This window comes from Alexandromys fortis, unplaced genomic scaffold (genome assembly GCF_014885135.2).
Source record: "Alexandromys fortis isolate MF-2015 unplaced genomic scaffold, M_Fortis_MF-2015_v1.1 scaffold_11, whole genome shotgun sequence".
Lineage (NCBI taxonomy): Eukaryota > Metazoa > Chordata > Mammalia > Rodentia > Cricetidae > Alexandromys > Alexandromys fortis.
The window spans coordinates 3,099,220-3,123,231 of record NW_026067912.1 but is presented as its reverse complement, the minus strand read 5'-3'; positions in this window follow the sequence as shown (position 1 = coordinate 3,123,231).

Here is a 24,012-nt window from a genome sequence, read left to right as displayed (position 1 = left end):
TATAACATATACAAAAAATGGACCTTAACTCCTACCTCACATCATATATAAAAATTAAGTCAAAATGGATTAAAAACCTAAATAAGAGACTAAAACAATATAAATTTTGGGAAAAAATCTTTTAACACTGGATGATGGAAAATTTCTTAACAAGGGTATAAAAATGAATTAAATGAAAATAAATAATATTTTGGATTCCATTAAAAGGTTTTATGACTTAAAACTTACAGTTCATGCTTCATACTGAGAGAAAATATTAACCAAACGTACCTCAGAGAATATTTGCATCTAAAATATATAAAGAACTTCTAAAACTCACTAAAACAAAACGGCACTTATTTTTTATAAAATGAAGGGAGATTAGAGCAGACATTTCTTCAGTCTGTGAAATGACATGAGTGAATGAAAGGATGCTCAATATTACCAGTCACCAGGGAAATGCAAATCAAAACCAAAAGAGGAAAAGATCAGATAAGCTGAATTGCTCTCCTTTATGCAAGCTGTAAGAAAACTCACAAAAATGATCAGAATCAACTTTTTTGAAAATCTGGAAACTAACCAGACACACGGGAATAAATCTCCAAGAGGAGCAGCAGAATCTCATGGAGACTAGGAGCTTTGTGGTATTTTCATTTGCTGCATTCCCATGCCCATTCCCATCTTCATGTTCAGTAGCCTTGAAAATTAGCAGTACTAGATCACAGTCCAAACCAGCACTCGGGCAGCCACTAAAAGGGAAGGAAATGGGACTGCCACTCTGTGACCCGTCTAGTGGCTCCAAAAGAGTGCCATTTCAACCATTGTTCACTCTGTGCCTCCCTGTGCGCAGTTTTCAAAAGTCGTTACAGGAAACAGCTTAATATTACAGCTGTGTGAGGGATAACACAGTAGAGGAACTAGGAAAATTAACGGGAAAATCAGGGGTAATGAAATAGCCATAATGAGCTGGAGATGCTGATTCACTCTTGGTACCTAAAAGGTCACCTGCATGTTGCACCAGGCTATGTGAAAACACAGGGAAGACAGGAGACAAGCCTTAGCCTGCACCTCTGGCTGACTATGGGGCTCTGTGCAGGCAAGAATTGAGGGCTGAGGTAGAGGGGCCAAGTTACTGGCTGAGTATTCAAGGCATATTCAAGCATTCACATGGGGATAGTATTATATTTCTTTAGAAGGACAGAAGTAATCAATTGAGTGTGCATAATTTATAGGAGCAGATTGCATAAATCACCTTACACAATCAAAGCCCTGCTGAATATCCCCACAGTAATATCTGGAGGCTGAAGCGGGTAGGAAACCCAAAGCTTTCTAACACAAGAAGCTGGAGGCCTCGGAACAAGAGACACCAGTGAAGCAGTACCAGTCTGAGACTGCAGGCTTCGGAGCCCCCTCAAGATCTCTTCGTTAGGATCCACGTTCAAATCTGTGGACTCTGGGGTCTGATGTGCAGGAGCGGCTGCACTGCTGAATCAACACTCGCTGTTGCTCAAAAAAGGGTTAAGGTGCACACTCAGGAATTGAAGGGTTATGTTCCCTAATTCTGACTTGAAATCCCAGCCCTGAAGATGGCAGAGCAAGGCCACAGGCTCTTCAGATGGCGAATGGGTCCTGAGGGCAGGACATTTGTGGGTGCATTTGATGTCTTTATGAAAGGAGCCCCATGGGAATGAGCACCTTGCATGAAGACGCAGCAAGGAGACACCCACACATCAAGAAGCAATCCCGAGGAGACACTAAATCTGGCAACCTTGATCTCAGGATTCTGTCCCCCAGAACCCTGAGTGATAAAATTCTTCCATCTTTAAAGCCACCCAGCCCCTGGTAGTTTGTCACAGTAGGCCGAACAGGGGCAGTTACTCTTTAACCCTCAGCAGTTTATACACTAGTTGACACATTGATCCCTTCAGGAGCCCATGCTGACATAGTGACGCAGGGAAGTAAGCTTGTGTAGGGCTGAGGACAGATGGCTAGGAGATGAGGCAGCTCCCTAAAGCCCATAGGGAAGTGGTAGGCACAAGGGACGCCATGGAAATATCCAATGGTGAACAACACAAGAAGCCCCCCCCCCAAAAAAAAAGAACAGGAGGTGTCCTGGGTGAGGAATCATGCAGAAAGTGCCACCTGAGGCTACAGCACCCACAGCACGCTACCTTTGTTGGAGGTAGTGATGCTTAGCACCAGCCCTTCCTGGAGAAAAGTTAACATACAGTAGCCATTTATACTCAGTGCCCTGGCCTTTAATTTTAGAAAAAAAAAAGGGGAGGGAGCTTGACTTTCAAGGCTATGCATGGTGGAAGCCTTCTCTAGCAGGAGCTGAAAGAGTACAAGTGAGCCTCCGGGGATGAGCTAAAGGGAGAATCCCGTATGGAGTCAGCAAGCAAGCCGATTCAGAACAGAATGTTGGCTAGATAACACCAGCTTCTTCGGTCTCTCAGGGAAAGTTTGTGGGATTCCTGCACAAGGCTTGGCAAGCACCCTATAAATGACTCTTAGCAGAGCTGGTCTTCACAGCAAAGCGTCACCTCATTTATCTTCCCCAGGGTGTAGAGAGAGAGAGAGAGGGAGTCCCCTTGCTCTCACCTCTTGCCATGGCTGTTGTCAGGAGAGGGGAAAACCAGTCAAGGTCTCCCCCTAGAGTTGTTGGAATATCCTTTGCATCACTTCCCGGGTACAATCTGAACAGCAAAAGCAACCCTATTCAGGGGTCATTTCCTGTCTGCCATTGTTGAGTGTGAATTTCGTCCCCAGATAGTGGCACTGTTTAAGAAACTGTTGAGACTCTAGGGAGTGGGGTCTCTCTGGAGGTGAGTTGCTGAGGCCCAGGCCCTGGGAGCGAGAGCCAGCATCCAGTCCCTTCCTGGCTTTCTGCTTCCCAGCCACCCAAGGAAGAAACCCAGTTATCTCGCACTCTGCCGCCAGGCCATCCCCATTGTGACACACTTGTGTGTTGGTTACGTGTTTCACTGTTCTGACAAAACAAAATGAAATTTCTGAAAAATGAAATTTAGGGGAGAAAGTGTGTATTTGGTCTCTCATTGAGGGTATGGTTTATCTCGTGGCAGCTGAAGTGTGAAGTAGCTGATCACGTTGCACCCACACACCCACTGTAAGGAAGCAGACAGATGAACGCATGCGCGGCTGACTTCTTTTTATTCAGCCTTGGTCTCTACCGCGTGGAGTGGTGTCGCTCACATTCAGAGTGGGTCTGGCCACAGAGTGAACATAGTCTGGAAACTCCCTTGCCGACGTGCCCAATGGTTTGTTTCCATGGTGATTCTAAATCCCATCAAGCTGTCAATCAAGATCAACCATCACAGCCAACATCTCTTGAAGTGTGGACCAGAATAAACCCTTCCTGCCTTAAGCTGTTTCTGTTGGGCATTCTGTCACAGCCATGGGAAACATAACTAGCACATGCCCAAGTCACTTGTGCGCCATGCGCAGGGGAAGCTAACCATGGCCCTAATGGAATACAGAGACCTGTACAGGCAGGGCAGTCACTTAGCAGCTTTTTGGAGACCCTCACTTTTTTCCGTCCCAGCTGGGTGTTTCCTTAGAATCATTTCCCAAATGGCAGCTTGTGTTTATTCTATGGGGTTCTGAGGGGGAAACTTTGAAAAAGGAAAAAAAATCAACATAGTAGCTGTGCACATGGGAACCATATGTTTTACGATGCCTCATGTGTGCTGTGTTTGGGATATAAAGGAAGATATGCAAAAATAACCACCTGACAACTCTGCCATCCACAAGCACTAGGAAATTCAAACAGTCTATGTTCATATGCAAAGACACATGCATATGGTCAAGTTGATGGATGCCTTAAATTTCACAGGTTGTTAAACCTGAAGGAATTCATTCAGGGGTTGCAAATTCCAATTCCTCCAGAGGCCATGCAGGTGATAGAAATGAGGGACTGGGACACATGGGACCCTACGAGATGGGGAGTGAGGCTGTGGACTAGAGGGGTTCCCTGGGCAATTATTGCCATAAAAAGACAGAGAAATCAAGCTGGGCAGTGGTGGTGCACTTTAATTTCAGCACTTGGGAGGCAGAGGCAGGCAGATTTCTGTGAGTTCGAGGCCAACCTGATTTACAAGAGCTTGTTCTAGGACAGGTTACAGAGCTACAGAGAGACCCTGTCTCGAAAAACAAACAAACAATAAAAGACAGAGAAATCTAAAATTTGTTACCTGAATTCTCTTGACTTTTCAGATGTTGTGGTCTAAGAGATGTGATGATTAAGGTCTAAGAGACTGCTTCGGTCAAATAATATATACATTTCCAAGATTTTATTCATGGGCCTGGAATTTGAGCTTTTATTTTTTTTTAATCCAGTGTAATTCCATTATCAGCAAACAGGTAAGAAGCAAAAATCTTTCTGTATCACATGGACTGAACAGCAGAGTCATCCCTGGGACTCAATTCTCCAGACTTTCTGCCTTGTATCTTCTTCCCCTCTTATTCAGCCTGGCTTAACTTCCAAGGATTCATATAGCGCTCAGCTGAAGAAAGTGCCCGACCATTCTGGTTTCTCTGAGACTTACCCTACCTTGGTATTGAAAATCTGGTGTAGAAAAATCTCCTAGCTGTGAGACAACTGAGATTGTTGGTGTCATGGTTAATCTTGCTTTTTAACTTGATGGGGTTGAGAGTCTGTCATGAGACCCATCATGAGATTTACTGTCCGGATTTCATTAGCAGGTATGGTAAGACTGACCCTAAAGGTGAGTGGTATCAGTCCATGGGATGGAGACCCAGACTGACAAAAAGAGAGAAAGCAAGTTGAGCATTGGCATTCACGTCTCTGCTCCCTCCCTATGGATGTCAATGTGACCAGCTGCTTCCTGTCCCTGCTTGCGACTTCACTGCCATGATGAATTCCATACCCTCAAACTGTGAACTAAATACGCTCTTCTTTAAGTTGCTTTGGTTGATTACTTTGTTAGAAAAGTAGCTCAGAGAGTTGATTGACCAGCCCATGAGTTCTTTTTACCCATTTCTTTCATTACACAGCTCCCTTGAAGCTCCAGGTGTTCAGATATTTTCATTCTATCATTGTAGAGATGATGGGTATCTTTAACTTGTTAAATATATTTTTATTATTCATATTCTCCACACTAGCTATTCTTACACTGCACCTTGCTTGGTCTCCCTCTTGGTGTTGAATTAGTATGAGCCTAGTGTGTCTTTTATAATTTGTCCTCACGATTCAGTTGTATAGTCAATTCTATTGCACTGAAGGCCTTCTATGGGCCTGGGTAGCTGCTGTTAGCCCAATGGTAGTAAAAACTTAGGTCATATGCTCAAAATGTAGAACAAACCTGGGATTTCAATTTCTTGAACATAGATTTTCTTCCTCTTCTGTCTCTTCTTTTTCTTCTTCTTCCTCCTCCTCCTCTTCTTCATCTGCTGTTGTTGTTGTTGCTGCTGCTGCTACTGCCAGGATTCTTGACAGTGACAAGCTTCCTTGATTTTTACCCCCTGAATTCAAATATAGAAATTTTGTAGCTAATATTCCAAAAACAGTCAAGGCTCACAGCTTTGTGCCAAAGCAATATACTATCTCTCCCAAGGTAGAACTTGAGACTTCCTTTCTTACACACCACTGGGTGTTAAATCCCTCACCTGCTGCTTGTAGGACCTATATCTAGGTCAGAGATGACTGCAATCCCAGCTCTCCATTACCGCCTGCTTTATTTTTGCTCACTCTTTCTTGTACCTGGAATTTTTTTCTGTCATGCCAAGGTGCTTAAAAATTGGATTTCTCTTTTTTTATGTGTCTTTCTACGGCAAGTTTGCTCTGCCATGTTTTCATAACCAAAGATTGTTTTGAAGCAATGAAACTCATGCCCGATAAAAACTGGAAGAGGCTTCATAGTGTTGCCCTGCTCTTATAAAGCATCCTACACCTGACAAATTGAGCCAAGATAGAACAAGGCTGAGGGAGCCAGACTCAGATACCTCACCATGTGTGAGTCACTTCTGATATTAATCTGGGCTCATTTACGGTGATTGGCACCATGATACAAGGTGGAAATGAAATATTCATTGCCCATTCAATATCACCTCATTTGTATGTCCAAGTGTTGACAAAAGAAAAACCTTTGCTGTCTACATTATGAATAATTGTGAATTAATATGCAACTCTGCACCCAGTCCAGGGAGAAGAAAATCAGTTGGTGTTGCCAACTGCTCAATGCCATGGCCTGGATTCAACTGCAGATGTCACCCACTCTGCTCCATCCGAAATGCAGAAGGGACTTGGGTTCCTAAGAGAAACAGCTTTGGAGAGAGTTATAGGAGCTGGAACCTAAGACTCCTAAAACATAAGGTTAAAAACAACGTTAAAGATCAACTAGGTGAGGAAGGTGAGACTACACTTGTATATCAGCTCTAGACAATTCCCCCACCTCTTCCAAACACATCTGCAAAGCTGCCCACAGCCAGCTTGCTCTTGGTAGCTGTTTCCTCATTGTGTGACCTACTAGATGTTTATTGGGTTTTGTGTTGTTTGTTTTTACCTAAGAATTTGCACTGAGGAGGTCTTTGAGTTTGAGTATCTATGCTCAGGTGGATCCGACAGAACTGGAGTGCTCCATCCATCAATGTGACTTACAGCCCAACAATGGCAGCTTTTTCTTCATTTGCTGAATTTACTGGACCCTGAGGTTTCCTGGAGCTCTGTGAGGAGGGATAAACTCAGGCTCTGGCACTATGCAAATGTCACTTAATGTTTCAAACATTTCTGCCAATGTGCATGGTGTCAGCAAGAAGCCAGGGTCCTGTAGCACAAAGCAGGGGCCTCTGCTATTTCCCTCCTGGAGCCCCTTCTCAAACTGAAGGCCAGGAGCAGGAGGCCTTCCACCTGAATCTCATTTATCTCCTTAGTAATAAGGGCAGGGACCTCAGGTGATACCACAGTATGTAAAGTGTTTGCCTTCCAAACAAGAGGACCTGAGTCTTGTTCCCCCAGACGCCACGGTTCTTTAAAAAGCCAGGTATGGTGGTGCACACTTGCAATCACAGCACTGAGAAGGCAGAAAGGAGAGATGTGCTGAACAGCCAGTTTAGTCTGCTTGGTGAGTTCCAGGCCAGTGAAAGATCCTGTCTCAAATACAAGGTGCAGATGGCACTTGGGGCATAATAAAATTGTCCTCTGGTTCCCATACACACATTTACACATTCCCATGTACACATTTATGGATATGACCAACACACACATCTGTACTGACACTCATATGAATACACACACACACACACATTTACACAAATTCTAAGGGCAAGTCAGCCATGGGAGAGCATCTCAGAGGAGTAAGGCTATGCAGAAGTAAAGCCCAAGGGAAAGCCATGAACATAATTAGAAAGCAGGGCAATGAACATAATGAAACTAGTAAGTATTGTTTATTTCCATTGTACTCATTATCATAGTCATTAAAAAACAGAAATAGAAAACTAAGTGTGAAGTATCTGTATGTATCCTATTTTACAGCTGAGAAGGCTAAGCCATGAAGCAGGAGGCTACAAGATGGCCAATGACCCAAGTACAACTTGATCTGCGAATTATGGCTCTACACCTACTGGTTGTTTTTTTCACTGACTTGTTGGTAAGTTGGTTGACTGACTAACTGATTTACTTGCAGTGCTAGGGAATAAAACTAGTGCATCCTTTGTGCTAGGCAACGCTCTACGATTGAGTTAATCCCCAGCTTTAGAACCTCCAATCTTGACCACCGAGTGTATGCACACTCTGCCATCTCCCTGGAGAAGTTCATGACCCCAGCATTGGGTTTGTTCTCTTTGAGGTTTGTTAGGTCCCTTCCTTCTTTCATAGTTGTAGGTGTTAATGATAACAAATGCTGCTTAATATTTATACAAAAATTGAGTCAAATACTTTATATGTAGAGCCATCTCATTTATTTTCCTAATCCTATGAGGCATCATTAACCCTGCATGTTGCTAATTTGAAACCTACAGCTGAAGGAGGTTAAGTCACTGCCCATGGTTATGCAAGCAGTAAGGGAAGGAGATTAGATTCAATTTCTAATTTCGAAGTTAGAGTTCTTATTACTGCTACAGTAGGTCACAGCTTTATATATACCCTGGTGATATGCTTTGAGTATGAAGTGTGCCCTATAGACTCGTTGTGTTGAACGCTTGGTCTATAGTTAGTGAGGCAAGTTGGGAGCTTCTGGAAACTTTAGGAGCTTGGACCTAGATGGAGAAAGTTGCTCACTAGGGACACATCTTTGGAGGTTAGACAAGGCCCTAGGTTAGGCCTGGCCATAGGTTGCCTCCATTTCTCTGTTTCCTGTCTACCACAAGGTGAACAGCCTCCTCCTTCACAGGCTGTTCCTACAATAACCTCCTCCATAAGCAACTACGGACTGAGTTCCCTGAAATTCTCATGGAAGCTACATCAAGCTGCACTCTCAGCCATTGTGATCACAGTAATGGGAAGTCACTATAATACCTGGGAATCTTCTAAGAGAGAAAACTTCAGGTTCTATGGCCAGATCCAGGAGACTGGGCCTGGGTCAACCCTAGAGTCTGAACTGTTTGATGACTCTGGTGCCAACTCCCTCCTCTTCCATACCATCACCATGACTAGATATGGGGTGGACGGTACTGTCACTGTGTTGCCAAAGCCTTCTCTCCTTAGCCCACTGGGCACACCCAACCCCACTTGGCTAGATGTCATCTTTCACTGTGTCTGTTCATTCTAAGGATCATCTCCTCTCTCCCAGTGTCACCAGAGCACCATGGAGGTTGTCAGTGGGATCATCTCTCATGGCAAACAAAAAACTTAAAAGCAATGTAACCAAAAAGAGAACCACTGCCTCTTGGGGCAGAAAAGTCCATGGGTAAATCTAAATCTACCTTCAGGCAAGATTTATCAGGAATCAATCTCTTCCTACTTTTAGTTTGTTTCTTCTATATTGGCATAATCTTCTGGCTTAGATAGCCAACAAGTGTCTGCACTCACACGTACAAATTCAAGTTCATACCCATGCTTTAATAGTTCTAAGGAGTTTCATTCTTAATTGTTTCTGCAAAAGTCCCAACAGAGGTCTTCCTTAGGTTGCCCTGCAATGGGGCCTCATCTTGTACAAAGTATAGAATACTCTGATTTACTAAATATTGTCAAGGACTCCCATCTGAGGAACAGTCATCCCCACGTGGTTGGGAATCAGATAGAGCTGAAAGGAGGTGGGGGATGGGTCATGAAGAGATAGAAGGTTCCGCCATGATTACTAATTCCTAGAGCAAAAGTGGTCGTGTACAATGTGTTCTTCTCCAGGGCTGATGACCTTCTAAGCAATCACATTCCTATCACTGAGAGGCTGCCTTGAGGGTCCTAATGTTCTGTACAAACAAAACAAAGCCAGCCCTTGCCCAACATTGTAGAATATATCATAGAATTTTAGGGTTGAAAGAACCTTATCGATCTTCCAGTTCAGCCACTTAATTTTGACATTTTAAAAAATCAACAGAATTAGAAAAATCAATAAACCATTCATGAAGCACATAAGCAAGGAACAAGTTTGTTGACATTTGTGGAAATAACAAGAGAAAGCCTTGAAGTCTCAGATTTTGGTCCCCAGTGAAGGAGGTAAGTCTTTTAAGCAATGGGGCACCATATTTTATTTGTTGATTTAGAAGACTTTTCTGAATGATGTTGTATCAGAGTCAGGACCAAAACTCAGTCTCTGCGCCTAGACCTCCATCTCTGTAGTTTTGCAGAAAGTCATCTCTAACCCCTGTGTTGCTCAGTAATTTTTTCGCATCACCATGGTTGTCTTTTCCATCAAAAAAAAAAAAAAGGTTGGTTTCACTAACAGTCTGCACCTATCACCTGCCTTCTAAGCTTTCAAAAGTGATGGACAGGTAACAGTAGGTGAGACAAGATTGCTACTCAAAAATGGAAAAGTTCTTAGAGCTCCTTGGAAAATGTCTCTTTCCTGACAGCTTACCCCATTTTGCTCCATTTTGCTCTTCATGCTCAACAGATCAACCCCCCTGACAGCCTCTCTCATCCCTTGGGATCCTCTTTCTCATAGGGCAGTATAGTGGATGGACTGATCCCTTCCTTCCCCCAGTGATCTCCCCCTCACCGGACCCAGAGTAACCTTTCTAGACCTTTCTCGGAGCTCATTCTATACCACCTGACATACTATCAGTTAAAATTCCATGGTGAACACTTAGCAGAAAGACAAGGCGCTTTATTGACAATTCAAATTAGGTTATTGGGCACCATCTGCCTTCCTTCAAATTAATGGCAAAAAGGAATGGATCCTCTGGGCTTTACTTATTTTTAGAATATTCAAAGAAACCCAGCAGGCTACTTCTAGTGCATGCTAATCTCCACTGCAGATGATATTACATTGAGTAATAAGTGACCAAGTCAGGCCTCCATTCATACTCAGGGGTTTGAGGGAAAACGGTGAAACAGTCTTCCTGTAATCCTGTTGTCTGCCCCCCTCCTCTCTTTACCTAAGTGGGAGATCTGACGAAATCAGGGCCCCAAGGATGAAGCTGACTGAAATACGCTTGAGCAATAGGAGTCCAGCAAGAACATCCTCTGTTATCCCCAGCTTGCAACACATTCAGGCTCAGCCTCGTAGCGTCGCATCTTCAAGGTTAGTTCCTGAGGCTCTTGGGACTACAGAGCAAGGTGCTCTGGGTAATAGTAACCAATGCAAAATATTGGATTTGACTGAGGAATTTTCTTCAGACCGTGCTTCTCCCCAAGGCTGACTTCTAAACACACACACATGTGTGCATGCACTCACACATGCGCGCACACACATACACAAACACACACACATCAGAAGGCTCATGTGAGAGAGCAAACAGTTACCAAAGAAGTAAGCCTTATTAACAGCTGCTATTCCATCTGGATAGGCATATGAGGTATATTGTTCTCCTGAACAAGACCACATTAATGAGAGCTGAGGAGCCAGGAAGCCTTCTGGGAGCAAGGATATGGGGAAAGGATGAGAAGGGTGTGGTGGGGAAAGAGATAGAAACACACAATATGCAGGTCCTGGAGGACTTGGAGGCAAGGCCGAAGCCTGCCTTGGAAAAACGAGAGAATGGTGGAGAGAAAAAGGCATGGAAAATGATGAGAAGACTAAAATGTAGTTTTGGCTGCTCCCCATCTCCCCTTCCTTGCTTCTCTTCAAGATCACACTGGCCAGGATCAGAAGGAAAACCACAGCAATTGATTTCCTCATCCTTGATATTGTACTATGTTGGGGGAGGAGGAGATACTTATGCTCATAATATTCACATTAATACATTAATAAATTAAAATAATCTTATTACTCTAATTTGTTTGTATGTGCATTATAAAGTATGGAAGCAATTCTTCAGAACCTCTGGCAGGAATCATTTCATTTGGAAGTGTTTCTTGCAATCTATTTAATGCATTCATGTGCTATTTTGCAAACTCCCATTGGTGTTCTATCAGTAGCTCATAATTATAAAAGTATTTCATGGTTAAATAAGCTAAGTGCTATAGTTTAGATTTTAGATCCCTGAAGACCTATGCATGAAAGGCTTGGCCCCCAGGGTGTCGCTAGCTTTGGGGAAGCGGTGAAACTTCTAGGACAAAGAGCCGCTGAGAAGACCCTAAGTAATCAGTTGAATGCCATGAATGGAATGGGGACACCTAAGCTCCTCCTTCCTTTCCTTTTGTTTGTGCTGCTGCTTGCCTGCTGCCGGCTGGTGATAATACCATTTTGTGCCACTGTGAAGCCACCCCAGATCATCCTGTTCTCCTGCCAAGACCAAGAGCAATGGCCCATCTGATCCTGGACTGGAACTAGTGAAGCAATCACTTCCTCTTTGTAAATTAATCTTCTCGGGGATTATGTTATAGTGACAGTGAGTGAATGAACACAGAAGTGCTTCAGTCCCTATGTTTCCTCTCCAAGCAGACTTATGTGCATACAGTGCCAGATATAAGAGGGAGGATGAGAAGCTTCCCTGCTACAATGGGATTTCCTTTTGCTATCAGGAAACTCTCCTGTTGACTGAGGTTTCTGTTCCACCAGGTCCCACAGCCGTTTAGTACCAAATAAACACACAGAGGCCTACATTAATTATAAACTAGTTGGCCTAAAAGCCAGGATTCTTATTAATTAATTCTTATAGCTTAAAGTAGCCCATTCTTGTCTACATTAGCCAAGTGGCTTGGTACCTTTATCAGTGAGGTGTTCTCATATTGCTTTCTCTGCATCTGGGTGACAACTTCAGAATGAGCTCTAGTCTTTCCAGAATTCTCCTGTTCTTGTTGCCCTACCTCTACTTCCTGCCTGTTGGCCCCACCTATACTTTCTGCCTGGCTACTGGTCAATCAGGATTTTATTAAACAAGTACAAGAAACAAATCTTTACAGGGTAAAACCATTGTCCCACAGCACTTCTCCCCACTTTTTTTTCTCAAAACAAGAACTCTGAATCAAATATCCCTTGTTTAGCTTTCTTTCTGACAATTATCCATACAACTTGTAACCAACACTCTAAACAAACAAACAAAAAATTCCATAATCCATTTTTTGGGAATATGGACATAGTTTTCCAGGCTACTTCCTGCTAATTGGGGACACTGATAGTCTTACAGGGACCAAAAGAACATTTAGAATTATGGCCAAGTCCTGACTGGAAAATTCTTTGAGGCTTGATCATCTCTGCCAGCAGTCTTGAAACTGTTCTGAATGTAGAACTCAGAGGAAACTCCAACAGAGGTCCTTTGAAACATTGGATCATCTGGGCCATCTGCTCCTATCAGAGACTTCTCAGGGTATCTTCCTTGATCAAACCTGATTTTTCTTAGCCCAGAAAGAACCCACAGCTTCTCATTTCCTGTGGAGACAAAAACAAAACCTCTTCTCCAAAGTAACATATCATTTGACTTAAATTTTGAAGTGAAAGCATTTTCAAAATATGTATGTTGAATTAATTCAGCATTATTTATAATCAAATGTCTTTTAGCAACTGTTGCTCTTCCTCAGCATTCAAACAATTCAAAGAGAACATAATAGCATGCTGTATCCAGATTCTCTGTGTGTTTTCCATCTTTATGTGGCTTTATTTTGAATTCTATTTCTTTTATTTTTACTCAAGGGATCATCTAGCCTTTTTGGTGGAGAGACCCTCCTAAATAAGCTATAAATACATTTCAGCTCTGTTGTCTGTGTTACCAAACCTTAAGAGAAACCAGAATCAGGCAAAGATTGTTAGCTTGTCTAGGGCAATGAGTTTCTAGAATTTTCCGTGCACAGGTCTGATGACGCTTATGTTATTCTACATCCCTCTGAATAGGGAATTTACAGAATGCAGTGGTAGATATTTTTACCAAAGGGTGGAGATTAAATCATGTAGTAAAGTAACTAGACAATCTGATGAGAAACAGAAGAGTAAAACCCATCTGTAATACACATCTTCTGATACCCTGGCAAGGCTGAATAGTTCTGGTTTGAAAGAATTGGGATGAGTAGGGATTTGGGTGATGGACATTCTTTAGCATTTGAGAATGGACTGATTGCTAGGGATGGAATCTGTGATGGTTTATGTGCGCTGTCAACATGACAAAAGCTAAAATCTCCTGGGTAATGAGCCTCCAGCCATGCCTGTGGTGGAAAGGATTGTCTTGAGTATATTAACTTAGTCGGGAAGACCCACCCACTGTGTGGGTGACACCTTTCACTCCATGAGATCCTGGACTATTTGAGAGTTGGGAAACTGAGGCAAATACTCACATGCATGCACCCACAGCTGTTTTCTTCTGACTGAAGACATTCTGTGACAAGCCACTTCAAGCCCCCACTGCCTGAGCTGTACCCTAGAATGGTGAACCAAACAACCCCGTTCTTCTTTAATTTGATTTTGTCAGAGTATTTTTTATCGCAGAAACAGAAAATAAGGCGAGACAAGGCTAACCATGAAGTGTATTTATATACAGACCATATATACTTTTTCACAGAGTCCCATATAGCCCAGATTGAACTCAAACTCACTATGTAGTCAAAGATGACCATGAAATCCTGCACCTTCTGCCTCCACTCCTTCATGCAATATTTTTTTAAATAATTTTGTACATGCAACAAAGTGTGGACATACTGAATTTCCACACATCTTGTGTGGAATTTCTTTCTCCTTTTTAAATTTTCTGATAACACACAAAGTATTGATTTCATTGGTCACTTACATACTTATGTGTTATTAAACTCTGTTCCAATTCATCCTCCACCCTGAATGTGTGCAATTCCCTATTTGTAGCATCATGTGCTCAAAAAGTCTCAGATTTTCAGACACTCACATTTTGGAGTAGTTTGTATCTGCAGTTTCCAGGGAAGAGATGCTCAATATGCAGTTATTTTGTTTCTTATTAAAACCTTACAGCTGAGAGAGAGTACAAGGGTGGCCACACAAGGAACCTGGAGCATGGGGAGGGGTTCATATCTACCATCTTCCCACATACACGAGCATCTACTGGGTCTCCCTGGCTACTGTTGGAGTTCACACCTCACATATCATGTCCCTCCATCAACTGTGGCATTAGAATGCACCTATAGCACACAGCCTCAGAAAAGCCAAATGGCTTGAGGGAAAGGGGGTGATTGAGATGAATTATCCTAAAAAGAACTCATCTTTTGTCCGGAAGGCATAAGTAGATCATGAGTTGGGAACACTTTCCCTTCCAGACTAAGGAACAAGTGACTCCAGCAACCGCCTGGGCAACTGCCATGGGTGGGGGGGGTGGAGAGAAAGAGAGAGAGAGAGAGAGAGAGAGAGAGAGAGAGAGAGAGAGAGAGAGAGAGAAGGAGAGAGGGGGAGGAGAAGAAGAAGGAGCAGGAGGAAGAGGAGGAGGAAGGGAGGGAGGGAGGACAAGAAGCTGTTTCTATAATTATGACTAACGACAATCTCGTGATTCCATTTAATCTCCGCAGAAGAAGCTCACCAATTGGAAAGCAGCTCTGGCCCTCTGTCCTTCAGCCAATTAGATATTTTTGTCCAATCTAGAATGGTTACTCAACCTCTGCCAGGCTGAGATTGTGCTTTGAATTTTATTTTTATAGCTTCTGAGGCATCCCAGATTTTAACAGGACATTGAAAAGTGTCCATCTTTGTGGCGCATCTGTTCCAGCAAGATCTGTAGGTTCCAAAAATCATTAACAAATTAATACAGAAACTTGTTTTATCTTTCCACTCAACCATAAGTTGTGCTTTAAACATTGTAAGTGTTTTAACTTCCCTGACCAAAAATAAAGTAAAAATAAAATAAAACAATTCCTTAATGGCTTGGAATTTAGATCCCAGTAGGCGGGAGGAAAGTGATTCTCTGTGACATCTCAATTTCAGGAACCTCATTAGTCAGGGAGGCTTGATTTCTGATGATTGCTCGTTTAATTGATAGCCAGCCCATCGCAGCTTTCTGGTGACAGTCCCAGGTCCTGCTCTCTGGGTCTCCAGGGGTTTGCAGTCCTTTGCCTGCCACCAGGTCATCGGGAAATTCTGACAAGGACCATCAGTTTTCTGTCACTTACCCACCCTGTAATATGAGGCAAGATGGCCACCTGTCCTGACCCTACTCTTTCCTTGAGTGTTAAGTGGATAAAATGCTATCTCCCTGGAAGTGTGCTGTGAGGATTTAGAGAGGGGGCTGCTCTGGGGTCCCAGAGTAGTTGATGCCTGAACAAGGGAAGAATACATGCCATCTGGTCACTGTTTTCCTGTCAGATGTGGTCTGCTGTAGAAAATGGATAGGAGGCAAATGAGCACCCACGTTATTCACAGAAACAAATGCGGTAAGTTGACTAGATGGGAACAAGAAGGAGGAAGAAGTCAGAAGGGGGTTGGGGTAGATGGGAGTGGAGACCCGCAAGGTGACAAGGGATAGGGACAGTTACTTTGTGAGTTTGAGGGGTAGGATCAGGGAGGAGACCTCAGAAAGATCAAGGGACAGTATGACAGAAATGTGAGCAGATTATTCATTAGCAGTTCTGCATGTATTATTAACAAGTTTTATCTTGGGTAGGAACAGTAATGCCTGTGACTCGGCAAAGATGTTGCAAACATGTCTTAAGGAAAAACTGCAGGCTAGAAACATTGCTCAGTTGGTAAAGTGCTTGTCACAAAATCATGTTGGCATGAGTATGATTCCTCTGCACTGATAAAAAGCCAGGTATGATGGGGTGGGTTTATAATTCCAGTGTTGGAAAGAGTGAGACCACAGGCCAGATAGTCTAGCCAGACTAGCAAGCTCTGCACTCAATGAGTGACCTTGTTCTAAAAGTAAGGTGTGGAGTGATTGAGGAGGACACTCATCAATGTCTCTCCTCCATGAGTATGCACATGTGCACACATGCGCACATGCACATTCACAGACACAAAATTTTGTAGTACTACGAGCTGAAATTTAGTGTAGCATTCCTGATCACTTCACTAGTGTCTCTGAAAAGAGAATTTCCATGAAAGAGAATGTGGAACGTGTAGTTAAATATAGTTATATAGCAACACAGAACAGATAAACAATAGCATAAACAAAATTAAGTGGATGCATTGTACTTTATAACAGTCTCTAAGACAAGACAGACCTGGAGTTGAGGAACCATCTGAGATAGAGCCTCAACTCTGCTAACTCCTAGTAATCCAAGACTGTCTCTATGCCAGGCACAATGCTAAAAGCTTACGGAGCCCAAGCCTTTGCATTCTCACAGCTATGGGTGGATACCCAGGCCTTCTTCGTCATAGTGGTCACTATGATCATCTCCACATTACATAAGAAGGGACAGGGACCTAAAACACGCAAGTAACATGTGCAGATTTTTATAACAAGGCTGGCCATTTGAAGCCCCTCCCCCAAATCTGCATGTTAAAGTCAGTGTCATTTGCTCTGTCCAGCCTACAGAATGGCTATGAAGTTTAAACTGTTGTGAACACCCTTTGTTATGCCTTCAACATCTCTCACGAACCATAGATGAATACCTACCAGGAGAACTAGCTCCGTGTTTTTGACCTGACCTGCAGGCCTGTTTGGGTCCCTTGGAACCTCATTCCAGTCAAAACTTTGGAAGGCTTTCCTTAGCAGGGTACTTCACCTGACAAGCGGCCTGCGGGTTACTGAAAATATCATACACACGTGCCCACCTCCACTTCCTGCAGGCTGGCTACTCAAAATGCTTGAGAACTCTTGAGAAGCAAACTTTGTCTACACTCCGATTCAATACAATGAACTTGGGATGATAATGGACTCTGAGCTGGGAAGATGGTTTTGTTCTGTTTTGTTTGTGATGCTGGATTTGCTCCATAACCCATGCTGGCCTGGAACTCACTCTTGATCCTCTTGTTTCAACTCCTCAGGTGCTGGGATTATACTGACTTGCCCCACCATACCTTGGTGGAGAAACATATTTGCATGTGTGTGCAATATGTATGTGTACATATCTGCGTGTACATGAATACATGTACGTGTGTGAAAGCTAGAGACCAATACTGGGTATCATTTTTTACCTTATATTTTGATACCCAGAGAACACTAATTCAGTTGTGGCCAGCAAGTGGGATGGTTCGACCTTTCTCCACCCCCACCACTACCACCAGCAAGGGCTGTAGACACAGGCCATCACAGTCAGCTGGGGTTTTCTGGGGATCTGAACTCAAGTCGTCACGTTCGTGCAAGCACTTTGTGCACTGAGCCATCACCCTAGATACAAGATCTTTGATTTAATCTGATTGACACAGGAATTTCTTGTTCACAGGGTGATCCACACGTCTAACCACAGCTGGACTACCCCAAGAATTAGTGCAAGTTAATACTCCACATGGCTTCCTGACTCCTCTGTAGAAACCCACATATTTAGGAGGCAGTTTTCAGAAAAAAAGGAAGTCTAAAACTCTCAGCAGTCTTTATTAAGGTTGCTTTGGCAGAGCTTGACAGCCTTCAAAATGTCCCTTTCTATAAACATTTCTGTGAACACTAGTGTAACCAATACACTTACAATCTTCCTAATCAAACAATATCCCCTTCTGCCAATGTATCTTGAATGCATTCACATTTTAAAAAGAAACTCATAGTTTTAGTCCCTTGTACCCTTCATTTTTGGTGTATGATTTTTGAGAAAGATACGAAAGTGCTAATTATATACGCTCAATACTTTTTGATCCCTTTGGAATCCAACAGACCTGTGTTTGAATTCCATTTCCAGCTTTCACAGGCTATGTGAACCTTGGAGAAGTCTCTCCATCTGTCTGACCTTTCCTTGTCTCTTGTGGAGGAGCAAGGTTATGGCAGTAACATCTCCCTCTTCAGATCGCTGCAGATTAAACAATGTAATACCCTCAAAGTGCTCTGGCGAGTCCTTGGTGCATGCTAAAAGCTTAGGAAGTGATGGCTGTTGGCAGACTAGACATAGAATAGAGAGGCAGCCTACTTAAAGCATTTCTCTAAGAGGAGTAAAGGCATTTATTTTTCCAAGGTCAAAAGAAAAAGATATCAGGAGAAAGAAGGAAGTCTGTAATGATCGCATGCTGACGACAGTTACTAGCCAACTCCCAAATCCATGTGTCTTGAATTGACATTTTCAGTGCTAAAGGAAGGAAGGCAAGTTGGGATTGAGATAAGTGATAGCTAGAGGAAAATTACATTCTGCAGTGTGTTCCTGGCACTACATGTGTGTTCAGCCTCAACACTACTTACCTCTCTGTAAGCAGGTCCTGGAGAGCTGAGTCAACCCCCAACCACCACCATCAAAGGCAGTCTTCCAATACTTCCCCTCTCCAAATGTGAGAATGTTCCAACTGGACCCACTCACTTCACAGACAGACAAGCAAAATGAATTTCTAGGACTGCATAGCTACTTATGGGGAAAAGTCTACATATGCAGAACATGGTCACCTGTAAGCATTCTAGCCAGCCTTGTGTCACCTACCTTCATGGTAATTCTCCTTGATCACAAACTTCTGTGAAGACATGGATCTTAAATGTTCTTCAAAAGCTCATGTGTTGATGGCTCTGTCACCTGTTGCTGGCACAGCTTAGAGGGAAGGAAACCTTTGGAGGAATGTGGAGCCTCCTTGAAGGAAGTATGCTATTGAGGGCAGCTCTCTAAGTGCATTGGGAATTCCTGTATTTTCTTTGTTTACTAGCAGTCATGATGCAAACAGTATCTTCCATAAATCCTTCTGCCATGGCCTTACCATATACTCAAAGGCACCAGAAATAAATGACCATGGATGTATAACCCTGAACCATGAGCCAAAATAAGTCTCCATTCCCTTTAAACTGATTATTCTCAGGTGTTCTGTTCTAGCAACAGAAAGCTGACTACTACAACCCCCTTTCTTCTTATTTATTATTTGCCTCATTTTAAATTAACATCTGCCTGTTTTTTTTTTACTAAGGCAAACGTTAAAAGGAAACTTCACATGATTAGACATTATCAAATAAAAGATTATTGTAGGAATAGCTAGCAGGGGCTAGGGACATGGATCAGTAAAGAAAAGTTCTTTTTGTATGAGCATGAGGATCTGAGTTCAAAATTCTAGTGCCCACATAAGAGGCTAAGCATGGTAGCATATGCCTATAACCACAGCACTGGGGAGCAGAAACAGACAGACCATGGGATATCTGACCAGCCCATCTATGAAAAACAATAAGCTTTGGGTTTAGTGAAAGACCTTTCCTTGGAGAAATAGGAAGGAGGGTGATAGATGGGGGGATACCTAACATCCTCCTCTGGCCTCTACAAGCATGTACATGGGCACATATACTTGCATAGACATATGCACATACACATATACATCACACATAAATTAAATTTTAAGAAATACAATGACAAATAAGTAGCAAACAATTAGACTATATTCTAGCTGAAAGACACAGTGGTATACCAAAGTATAAGAGACTGAGGTGAAGTCTCAATCCAGACAAGAGAAGCTCAAGGGTTTGAGAGGGGCATACTGAAAGCAGTGACTACCCTCGAAGATCCCATCTTATGGAAAGTCTACAAAAATGTTTCCCTAGGAATATGGAGAAACGGGGTGGAGCAACTGCATTGACTCAATGTAGAGTGTGACTTGTGTCTGCTCTTCCTTTATTTCATGGTCTCCATGGAGTATGTCTCCTTTTCCTATGTTCACCTTGGGTCCTGAGAGTCCTTGCCCTTAGAAGCTTAGTCTAAGTTCCAATAAAACAATGTACTTCTTTGCCCAATTCAAGCCTCAACATCCCCCAGATAGTTTGGCTGTTAAGTCTTGTTTGTGGCTCGGCTGTAGGTCAGCCTTGTGCCTATCTTATTTCATTCAACTTTAGTTGGTTGGGTGGCTATTATTTCCATCCACATTTTACAAATGGAGAAGTCAAGAAATGGGGAAATTATTGAATTTGCCCATGTCTTTAGCTAACAGCCTAGAGTCCCTTATTCTACATTTGATGTTCTTAATCAGTTTCATATACCCCCTTACATTTACAGTCTATCTTGATCTAATCCTGGCTCAAAAAACTATTTCTCAATTGTCCTTTATGATTCTGCCAATGAACTCAGTAAGGCAGAATCAAGTAAAGCAGGCTAAAAATCTCTTTGTCCTTGAACTGTGTATGTTAACAGTCCAGTCCACAAATAGTTACTGGCCAACTACCAGGAAGAACCAAGACATGGGAAAATTCATTTGCAGACAAAATAGACAAACGCCAAAATATTGGGAGCAATCAGAATGACTCAGCAAGAGCATACAGTGTCACGTTCTAGCATACTTATGGCTTTGTAGGAGACACCACACATGCAAAGGAGGGAAGGCACAAAGGGACACTATCTGTGTGATCATAGTAAGCTTTAGAGTACCAGAATGCTCTTCCTCTTGATTCCTTATTAATTAACAACAGTAGCAAAACAAACAAACAAACAAAATACTTGGTCATGAGGCAGCAGGGTTTCACACTCCCTAGCTATGATTTCTAGGAATCCATTATACTGAACTCTGTGAGGAGCAAACTCCAGCGTTAAGAGAGCCATTGGGTCAAAAAGCAGCAATCCCCAAGGATATTTAGAATTTGATTGTGTGTGGGAAAGGCCAGCAGTCAGTGTGGCCTGGATTATGTACTCCAGAGCAGGATGTCTTCAGTCAGCCCCGGTGCTGGGGAGGGCACAGGGATAATGTTCTTATTAGGATTGCTTGCTGGGAAGCCTGGGGGTGAGCTAGTGAGGTAAGGGCTAAGGAAATAAGACTTGACACCTACAGTCAAGTGCCAGGTGCTGCTTCATTATGGACCTATTTTAGCTAATCCTCCCCAGGTAGCAATTCTCCTCTTTTCAGCCATGGTGGAAGCCTGGGAGCGGCCATTCCTTCTCTGGTTTAAGGAGTAAGAGCCATCCATCTCTATTAAGTCTCCAGGCTCTTAGGATTCCTCTTATTGTTGCCACCACTCTGAAGTTTGGCGTTTCCAGCTCTCTGCAATGTTCAGTTGCCATTATCCCCTGCTTGGTTAAAAAAATAACAACCTGTCTAGGAGGCCTCTCTTCTGTGAGGCGCTATGTTTCTAGAATAGTTATCTACACCTTCACTGATGGGCACATTGATTTGGCTCAATAAGTATGTGCTTCAATGATCTGCACCTGTATTTTAGCACCCAGACACTTGTCTTCTGAGGACCTGGCCCACCTATATCTTTTTCTACACCCGTTCCTATCATTGTGGTTCCACTTTCTCTGCCCCCACTTCTATGACAATGAGCTGGGCTACCACCCATTGGAAGCATCCATATGTACTGACTTCTGTGTGGAAATACAAACTCCATCTCCTTCTTTGCTGATCAGCTTCCCCTCCACCTTCACATCTCAACAAAGTCTCACCTTGCCCATCTAAGTAAAAACCCCTGAACTCAGAGGCCACTGAACATCTGTATCCTTGCTAAACCATAATCAGCAGGAGGCCAGAGTATTTTTCTGCTTTTGCTTTGCAGCTTCTTAAACAGTACCTGGCCCAAAAGAAGCAACCTCTCTCTATCCGTTGTTTGAAAGAATGACTAACTGACCCAATGGTTCTTATCTCCGGATCCTTGAAGGTCACAGTGTCACCCCTCATATTCTTAGTGCCATTTGTAATGCCTGGTATATGACCTCTCAGTGAACATTTGTTGAATGAATGACAAAATCATTCACATTTAATCATCAAACCCTAAGGTGCTTTTTTAAAAAGAGTAAATGGAGCCCAGCACACACAAACTCAGAAGAGTAACAGTGAACATTCCGTAGCACAGGAGAAATTCGATCAAAGGGACTACAGACATCAACAGTTAGAGGAGGTCAACTGAGGAAGGAGTGGGGACACATTTTAGGCTCAAGTGGCTGAGCTTAGTGACAGTTCTGGTGTTTATCTAGGGGTTCTGTGTCCATACCTAGCTAGGGGAGAGATCCATCTGCCACTAGGCCACTCCTATGGTTTTTTTTCTCTGTTTCATAAAGGGTCAAAGTAGGGCAGATGATTCAAAAGCCTGTCAGGGCCAAGAGTCTAAAATAAGCAAAAGACATAGCTTGGTCAAGGGACTATGACTGATTCCAAATACACGCCCTGCCCAACAAGTAGATATTCCTCAGTTACAGACAGCCATTGTCATGTGTAAATCAGGGTCTTTTATTGTGGTATTGCTTCCCTCAAGAAAATATAGAAATACAAACTCTAAATCTTCCCATCTTTTAGTGTTGGCCACTACTCAATTTCTCAGCTCAAAAATACAAAGTCACCCTTCAGGTTAAACAATACCCTTCTGTGTCTGGCATCCAGACAGCAGGTCTCCTCCAGCCATGCACAGCTGGTTTACACCCCTGGTCTACACAGATTAGACCTGTGCAATTGAAACCACTGTTTTGCACCCACAAGATTAGTAGATGTTAAGAAATCTGATAAACATCAGATGTTGCCACGAAGTAGAACAAGAGGCAGGCTGCTGTGAGGCTTCCAGGACTGACAGTCAGAATGGGCACTCTGAAAACGAAACTGGCATCACCTCCTAAACGGAGGGATACCCACATCTTCTCACCCAGCCACCCTGTTCCTAGGTTTCAGGGAAGCCATTGCAAATGCCCACTCAGCTGTATGTGAATGTGCAAATCTGCAGTCTGGTTGGTCCAAAATGAAGGTGGACACAAATCAAGAGGCAAATGACAGAAGCATAAATAAGTACTGGGGTATTCGTGGAATGGACTAAAAATAACTCAAGTGCTATCCGTTAGCATGGATCTGGTGACTCCGGGAGTGAGGTAAGTCTTGTTAAAATCTTGCTTCTAAAGTTCCTATCTCCTTTCTATCTCCAAAGAAAATAGACCTCAACCCAACTAACCCATTTTTAAGTGAAATGTCTGCTCATTCAATAGGCATCTTCTGATTGTCCCTATGCCAGATGCTCTGCTTTGTGCTTGGGAAGTCACCATGAACCAAGAAGACATTGTCCCTGTCATTACAGCCTGGTGGAAGAGACCACAGCTAGCAAACAGAGAGTTAAAAATGCCAAATAGGAGAACAGGATGCCAGAGAGGGAGTAGGGGAGGAGAAGAGGGGAGGAGAGGAGGAAGGGAGGAAGGAAGGGGAGGAGGGGAGAAGGGACATAATTCAGATAGTCTGGGAAGGGTTAAGCACTCATCACCTTGAATAAGACATTGAAGTTGAGACCCAAGAAGTTAGCCAAAAAGAAAAAAAATGACAACAGAAAAGTATATACACTGTGGTAGTTTGAATGTAATTGGTCCCCATAATAGCACTATTGGGATGTGTGGCTTTGTTGGAGTAGGTATAGCCTTGTTGGAGGAAGTGTGTCATGTGGAGGCAGACTTTGAGATTTCATCAATGCTCAAACCATGCCCAGTAGCTCAGACATACCATGCCCAGTAGCTCAGACATCTTCCTGTTGCCTGTGGGTCAAGATGTAGGAATCTCAGCACCTTCTCCATGACCATGTGTGCCTCTACACCACTATACTCCCAGCTGCTCTGCTTCCTGCCATGATGATAATGGG